This window comes from Prosopis cineraria, unplaced genomic scaffold (assembly GCF_029017545.1).
Source record: "Prosopis cineraria cultivar Desert tree isolate PC_DT_omini unplaced genomic scaffold, ASM2901754v1 PC8, whole genome shotgun sequence".
NCBI classification, from domain to species: Eukaryota; Viridiplantae; Streptophyta; class Magnoliopsida; order Fabales; family Fabaceae; genus Prosopis; species Prosopis cineraria.
Window position 1 is genome coordinate 2,899,612 of NW_026555339.1, and position 8,654 is coordinate 2,908,265.

The following is an 8,654-nucleotide window of genomic DNA, read 5'->3' on the forward strand; positions in this document are numbered from 1 at the left end:
TTTGGAAATAAAAAGGCAGTATTTATTAATTGTAAATTTGATGACTTCATATACATTTCATCCACTGATATATATATATATATATAGAGAGAGAGAGAGAGAGAGAGAAAGACGTATGCTTTCTCTTAAAGTCAACAAGACACACGTTTAGCATTTGGGGAGAAAAAATCCAAAGAATATATATATATTTTTGCCCGCAAATCCAAAGAGTTCTGAAAGACTCTGGACAGTATATGATTTTAAAAGGAGGACAAGTTTGATGGTCGCAATAATAACAGTGACAAAAAGCCGGGGTGAAAACAATAGTAATAGTTGGCAAAAAAACAAGAAGAAGAAAACAACAGTAGTAAAATGATGGGAAAATTAAGATGAATAAAAAAAAAAAAACGGAGCAACGGAATGTGGGAGATTGATACCAGCGTCCCGGAAGGACATCAGAGCGGGGGGTGGGGGGGTTAGGGCGCGGGACCCGGATCAGCCGAACCATGCGGTAGCCACATCCAGACAAATGGGAGTGCATGCTTTTAATTATTGTCGGTAGAGTCCCTTCATTGATTCCCCCTTAGGCTCCCTAATTTCGCCCTTTATCAAGTCTCATATCATGCCTTATATTTTCTAGTTCTCTGCTTCTTTATCCGGTTATCTTCATTTTAATAAGTATTTTTCATGTAAAGACTCTGTTTTCAATCATTACATTACACTTGAACTAAATTGAGTGAAACTGTACGAATTCTTACAAAATTACTATTTCAATATTGTTTACACACACAGTATTTAAAATTAATTGATTGATTATTTTTGTCATCAAAAGATTTCCATTCCCGATGTATATTACTAAACGATACATTCACTGTGAGATATCTTGTCCATCCCAAGACGACTGTACTTTTTACCCTTCCATTGATGAAAAATTGGGAATGGTCGTGTGGAGCAGGGCAGTGCAGTTGTTTCCTCCTGGTTCTAAGAGATTGTCAAGATGACAGGAATTGTTGGGGCAGGTTAAAAAAAGACAGACACGAAACATACAAAAATTCAGGCCTATATGCTTATATAGATTTCATCCCGTGCCTTATTATATACTTCTAAATACACACATTAAAAAAAAAACATGTTTATTCTTCACTGTACATGTTACTAATAATGAATAACAAGGCATTTTGGAACAAAGAGCATATAAAGAAAGGGATTGATCCAAAATGAGCACTCGGGTCTCCTTTGCTCTCTTTACGTTTCATGGTCTCTGTTTCACTCTGTCCTTTACCAAAATCTCTCCATCAGTCATATCCCATCTCTTCTCCGCAAGGGAATTGGACAAGATGTAGGTTTTATTTTCCACGCACAACATAGGTAAAAGTTATCTACCGCGTGGTCTGGTTTCATCTTATGAACACCCGTGGGGAAAAAAAATTTAAGGAACTGTACTTTATTATGGTTATTTTTTATGTGTTGCGTAGCATTGAGAAATGAGAACTATGCTTGTTTAAGATAGGAATGTTTGAATCAGATGTTTCTGGATTTGGTTGTAATCAAATGTATTTAACAACGTGTTGATATAAGTATTGTTTCCGCTTGTTGTATGAGATCATTTTTGAAATGATTGCATGTCTCATGATATAAGATATATGAAGAAAAAATAATACTTATTAAAAAAACTTATTTTAAATTATCTCTAAATATTTGAAATCTCAAATGAATCTGTCATTAAAGGGAAGGTATTTTTTAAGTTCATGGAGAATGAAGACTTGAAATTATATTTAATTAATTTCATTGATATTCAATTCAAAATTTAAAACAAATCTTGTAAAGTGAAAGCAAGAGAATAAAAAATCCAAAATTGAAAAAAGTGGGTATAAGGAGGAGGGAGTACTAATAATTAAGTGTGGAATCATGGGAGGAGAATGAAAAGAGAAGCGTGATTGGGAGGAGAAAAGATGTGGAGGGCGAGGGAACGGAACCACTGTTTGTGAAAGAGATTTGGTTGCGTCGTCAAAAGAGGAAATGATGAATGCATTCATTATTTCTGCGTCGATCCCACTGAGATGACACCATTCAATATTTCAATGAATGGACTCCGTTATTGCTAATTTGCCATTCCACGGACAATTCCTTCCCCGGATTTCCTTTCCTCCTTATCATTTCAAATCCTGAAAATCACAATCATTTCTAGATCTCAACTCGAGGATCTAAACACACGTTTCATATTTAGCCTTTGCGTGGAATCAAAATAAAAGGGAATACAAGCGAGCGTGACACGTGTATTCGGTGGCGGGCAAGCCGGCTTGTCAATAGTAGGTCATTTTTTAAAGATATGTCAAGATTTTCTGAAACGCTTCTGCTCGAATAGCTAGTAATTCATAAAAACTATGACAAGTATCATGTTAAAATCATGTATGAAGGAGGCCTTGAATTTTTTTTTTTTCAAGATGCACTATATTGTTTACGTAGTTTTATTTTTGAATAAATTAACCCACTAATGGGGAAAAAAAATGTGCAATCAAAAAATATAGAGCAATTTTTTTAAAATTTAGGAATGATGGCTAATTTATAATGATGTACAAAAAAATTATTGGTGATATACAAAAGATTTATTATTAATATATAATAATATATCAGTGACAAATATAATTAACTAGTAATATTAGACTGTTTACTTGATTTAGTCTTGTGACATAGATTATATCTGCAAAAGCTCCCTACTTTTCACATTGTTAATTGATATATTTGATGTATGAAAGATAATCTATATTTAAGTATGCTGCAAATATAAGAGATAAGAGCTGATATATAATAGAATAAATATAATTACTAGTCATCTATTTTTAACATATTTTGATATTAATTTTTATATTTTTTCTCCTAATTCATTAATTTTCATACGCATGCATGCATGTAACTTTTCTAATTATGTTACTGAATTAATAAAGTTGTGATGAGTTAAATATTGTATGAATGAAATAACTACCAATATTTATGTTTGTATGCCCTGATTGTCATATCTTATATCTTCCTAGAGTTCATCTAATAATGTTTGAGATTTTTGATTTAATCCTTGTTTATTCTTTCTTTCTTAATGTCATTACACTTATCACCTTTAAAATTTTATAGTCATATTTGAAGACATGCTTCTGGCCAAAAAAAAAAAATCTTTGAAAATATAAAAAAGCTATATACTGGGTGAAACCCTAAGAACTGCAAGCGACAGTCAATTGTCAATCATGTTGGCAGCAACACTACCTCTATTTTTAGAAAAGATTTTGGTTTCAAATGTGACATTAATGTATGTGTTTGGATTAAAAAATGTATAATTAAAATTAAGATTTAATTGAAGTTAACAAAATGAGATTATGATAAAAGTCCGTGACTTTAACGTGATTTATGTTTGAATTTTTTTAAAAAAAGTCAGTTGAACAAACTAAAACTTGTTTGGATGATTTAATTTAAAAGTTAGTTGAAACGTATAATAACAAAAATAGGTATAAAATTTTCTATATATATTTTTGTGACTCATTTGATATTTTTAAAAAAATATTAAACTTAAAATTATAAATTTTTAAATAATTAGAATACAAATAAAAAATACACTGACAAAAATCTTAATTTTTAATATTGCCAACAAAATATGTGTGTGTATAGTAATTTGATTTAGGTGGCATAAAGTGATTTAGTTAATTAATCTAAAATATTAATTAATTGTTTGATAAAATAAAAACTAATTATGTTCAATGTCTTTTTTATTATAAATTGCCAACAATATATATACATAATTGTACTAATATCCTAACAAGATATTATATAATTAAAATATAATAATAGACAATTATTCCCTCTGATCTTTGCGACTACCACCACAAAGGCTCCTATTGCTTCTTCATCAGAGGTAAACTCATTGAGGTTAGAGCAACCTTAGAAACAAGATAAGTGCTGAGTTTTGAAGGAGAAGTTCAAGCAAGGTTTCAATCCTTAAGAGTAGGTCCAGCTTAAGACAGAATCCATAAAGCTTTTGAATTTTTGAAGACTGACAAATCAAGAAAACGAGAGAAGAACTCTGAAAAATAAACAAACTCTCGTGAAGATAAGGATAGGAAGGGAAGAACAAATTTTTAAAAGGCAATTAATGCCCCTAACGTGGTCTTCCCTGCCCAATGCTCAGTGAAAAGCTGCTTGGATGAGCTCCACCTAAAATGTCCATTTAACTTCAACGTGCGTTAGCCTACTCTTTTATTCTAAACATGTGTCAATAGGTTTTTTGCCTCCCAACTTAGGTTGGGAGCCCTCAACGTAGGTTGGAAAAGTTTTCCAAACACACACTGTGTTTGTATGAATCATGAACGCATATGTTTTTCATCCTCACCAAAAAAGATTTAGAGATAAAATTTGTAAGTAACGAGAGGGGAAAAATTATACACAAGCTTCACACAAAATATATATATATATTATAAAATCTAATAATAATTGAACTAAGATTATTGGTAACACAAAATCCATTAATATTATCAATGACTTTAATTTAGTTATTAATAAAATTTACGATAATTAAATTTTTTGTATTTGACCTTAACGAAATTCTTAAAAAAAATCAAATGAATTTTTTTACTAGTAATATCAAATAAATTTAAGAATATAAAAGCAACAATGATACTCTCTCTATTTAAAAATATAAAGCATTTTTAATCGAAGTTCACTTTTCATTAAAATAGTTATCTACTTTTAAATTAACCTTATTTTTTTATATTTACCCTTATTAAATACCTATAAATAAATATAAAATCATTATCAATAGAGGTATTTTTGAAAAAAAATATAATGATTAAATTTTAAAAAACTAAAAATATATATTTTTAGACATTCAACCTCTCAAAACATATCTTACATTTTTTAATGGAGGGAGTACTTTTTTCATTTAAAAATATAACGTATTTTTAACAGAATTAACTTTAATAAAGTAATTATTTATTTTTAAACTATTCATTTTTTTATATTTACTCTTTTTTAAAAGTATGTTTTACCCTAAAATAAATATAAAATAATTTCTTTAATAAAAATACTTTAAAAAAATCATAATTGGACCTTAAAAAAATATTTTATATTTTTTAATATTCAATCCATAAAAATTATCTTATATTTTTTAAGAAAAGTTCTTACAAGTTGTTATTGTTTTACTATATATTTTTTTTTTTTTTTTGGTGTTTTGAACTCTTATATTTTCATTATCTGATGTTTTAGGTTTCAAAGGGAACAAAGTATACATAGTTTGAATAAACGTAAAATATAAAAAAATAAAAATGCAAGAATTCAAAATATAAAAAAAAATTACATGAATCTATAATAAAATAAGAATCGAGTATAGAGATAAAATAATATGTTTTCCCTGATTTTTAATAGAAATAGTATTTTCAATAAACTATTTTTGGTGTGGGGTCAAAGGATGCGTCACTTTTCTGACTGGAAGGGACTCCTCGGCAGTTGCACCCGTCCATCACACTCTCATCTCACTCACCTCTCCTCTCCTCCCTAGCTCTCTGTACCCTTCTTGCCTATGGTACTACTTTCTCAACGCTTATTTTTCTTTTTCAAATCACATATGAATGCTTCAACACCAATTTAATACTCTTTTTAATAAACATTCAAGAATCATGAAAATCAGAAAAATCATCATAATATTTCAACACTACTCTTAATCAGAGTCATTAAGATCAGAAGAACTAAGGATCAGGTCTGAAAAAGTTATAGAGGGTGTATCAATGAGAAGGAACTACACCGGGGAGGTGATAGAGAGGATGAAGAATGGAGATGATGGGGATAAATTGGTCTGTTTAAAGTGATACATTGAAAGTGACGATGGAGGACTGGGAAGAGGCAGGAGAGCAGAGGTGGGTAGGGTAGGGGGTGAGTGAGATTTTGGACGATGATATGGTTGCCTCATGCCTCCAGTCAAAAGTAAGGTCTTTTCACTCTCTTTTTTCTTTATTTTTTTCACTTCTTCCGTTCTCATCATTTAAATTTTTTATTAAATAATTTTTTTAAATAAAAAAATTAATGAATAATGGGATAAAAAAAATAAAAAAAAAGAGGAAAAAAAGAATAGAGAGACCCTGATCCGCCTCGAGCCTCCCACTCTGTTTCTAAAAGCCTACAAGGAGTAGCCCATGCCTATCAACCTCCACACCCTCTCGCTCTATCACTCGTTGACGATGATCATTGATCCGTGATTTCATTTCAACGTGTGGCTTTGCTTGCGAGGACAGATGTGCCCCCCGGAATAGGGTGGACCAACCTGATCTGATCCTTTATTCTTCCTCTTCACTGACCCCACGGAAAGCTGATTTCACTCTTGCCCTCCTCCTCCTCTCTTTCTTGGTTCTTTTTTCTTTTTACTTTTTCGCTTAAATTATTGCCCGTTGGTCGTGACTTCATCTTACCCTCCAATGCTTTGCTTCCACACCCGACTTCCCATTCTCATCTTTCATCCCTTGATTTCCAATGCCTCATCATTCACCCTTTTATGATTCCTAAGCTTTTCTACATCACGACCAAACGAGTTCCCTTCACTCTCCTCAATTTCCCATTCCTGCAATTCATAAAATGAAACTAACCTCGAACTAATACTATTTTTTATATCTATTTTTATTTAATAAGATTTTCTACTTAATTATAAATATAAAATGACTCATTGATCAGCAACTTTAAAAAAAACACTTCGATTATATTTTAAAATATTAAAAATATTTTAATTTTTTAATATCCAACCTTTTAAAAAAATATTTACAGAAGAAGTGGTAGATTATTTAATAGTGTCTAGTACCTCTTAAAAATACTTTTTCGTTTAAAATATACTTTGCAGGTTTTATTTATAAAGTCTTTGATATATTTTTCAAGTATTTTAAAAAATTATTATATTATATTATTTCCTAAAAATAACCCAATATTATTTTATTAGATATATTCTTATCAATTAAAAGAAAATAATGAGATATTTTGTTATCTATGTAAATATTTTTTTAATTAGAAAGGTAAAACTGAAAAATTCTGTCATCTTTTTATTCCACGCTTTACAATCACGACTTTTTTTTTTTTTTTGCAAAACACTTTAGAAACAAGATCATGGCAAAAGCCAGCAAGGTCTTTTAAGAAATATGGCTAATGTGAAAGCATTAACTATATGGCTAAATTTATCCATAAAATTTAACTACTGTAGCTATTGGAGTAAATGAGTATAATATAAAACGTTACAAAAAAAATGAGTAAAATGTGAGGAGTACTGATGGAGGTTACTTTGAACTAGGGCTGTACAAAAGTCTATCAATTTAGTGCAACTCAATCCAACTTGAGACAAACTCGATCCTGTTTAGTTCGGATAAAAATTAATTTTTCATGACAAAAAAAAAAACTAAAAAGATTAGACTCTTTCTTCATATTGAACTGAATAAGAGACCAAGCGTTTTGACCACTTAATTTAGACTAATCCTATAAATTACACATTATTGAAATGACAAGTTATGTTAAGATGTTAATGAGCCCACTTCATGTTATAACAAGTCAATAAAATTGAATATGCATAAAGTATTAATAAATCTTGCTAATTAATTAACAAGTATGTACTAATAATACGATAAATTAAAGTTTTAACAAGTCCCTTCATATTTAAAAAAAATAATGGGTATTTTGGTCATTTTCTAACTGATTATATTTTCAATTCAATTGACCGTAATTCAAAATTAAGCCCCTGCGATTAATGTTACCAGTCTATAAACAATGTTTACATGGGATGAATTCGTAGATAGAAATCAAAGGTCTTTTTTTTTTTCCTTTGGTGCCATAAATGAAATACAAAGACCGTTTGGTATGCACGAATCCTTTTGTGTCTATGTTAGTTATTTGTTGAGGCAATTAACTGTAAGTTGACATGGGAGGCAGTGATCCGGAGCATCACTCATGAAGGGCAACCATGAAAAAATTCATGAAAGTGAGGGTCAAAATTAGATTCCCCCACCCCTCTTTTTCTGCATACACGAAGAAAGCCTTGTTGTTATTAAGCGGCAATAAAAAAAAATTGATAAAAATATCTTTGGAATTTCATTCCCAAAAGGCGCCGCCGTACTTGTACATGACAAGCGAGGACTATAAGGGGTAAAAAGAAAAAAATCTCAAATCGTGCATTTGCCTGGAACCCCTCCTAATTTTTTATTCAACCTCTACCTTCCTTGGCACAGTGAAGACAGGAAATGTGGTGAGAAAAACTGGGCTTTCGATTTGGCCAAAAAAAAAATTGCTCGAGGAATTTGTTCAAGTGGATTAGCGCAAGAATGGAGACCCCAACTGCGACCAGGAAATACTTCTACATCTTGACCTTGTCGCAAGAATGGAGACCCCAACTGTAAAATGCGTCTCCGAACAGCGCGATTTCTCGGAAATGCTTTTGGATCTTGATCTCGCCGTCCGTGGCCCGCCGGAGGGGGGGGGGAGAAAGGGGTGAGTGAAAAACAGGGGGCGGACAGGGAGGGAGATGACAAGAAAGTGAGAGAAGTTGTCCATGTCAGCATGCCACGTCAGTCTTTTATGCTGAAAGTGACATTTGACCGTCAATGTTACTGTGAATTAATTAGATGGAATTTGGATTTTTTTTCCCCCCAAAACCATGATTTTTGACGCCATAA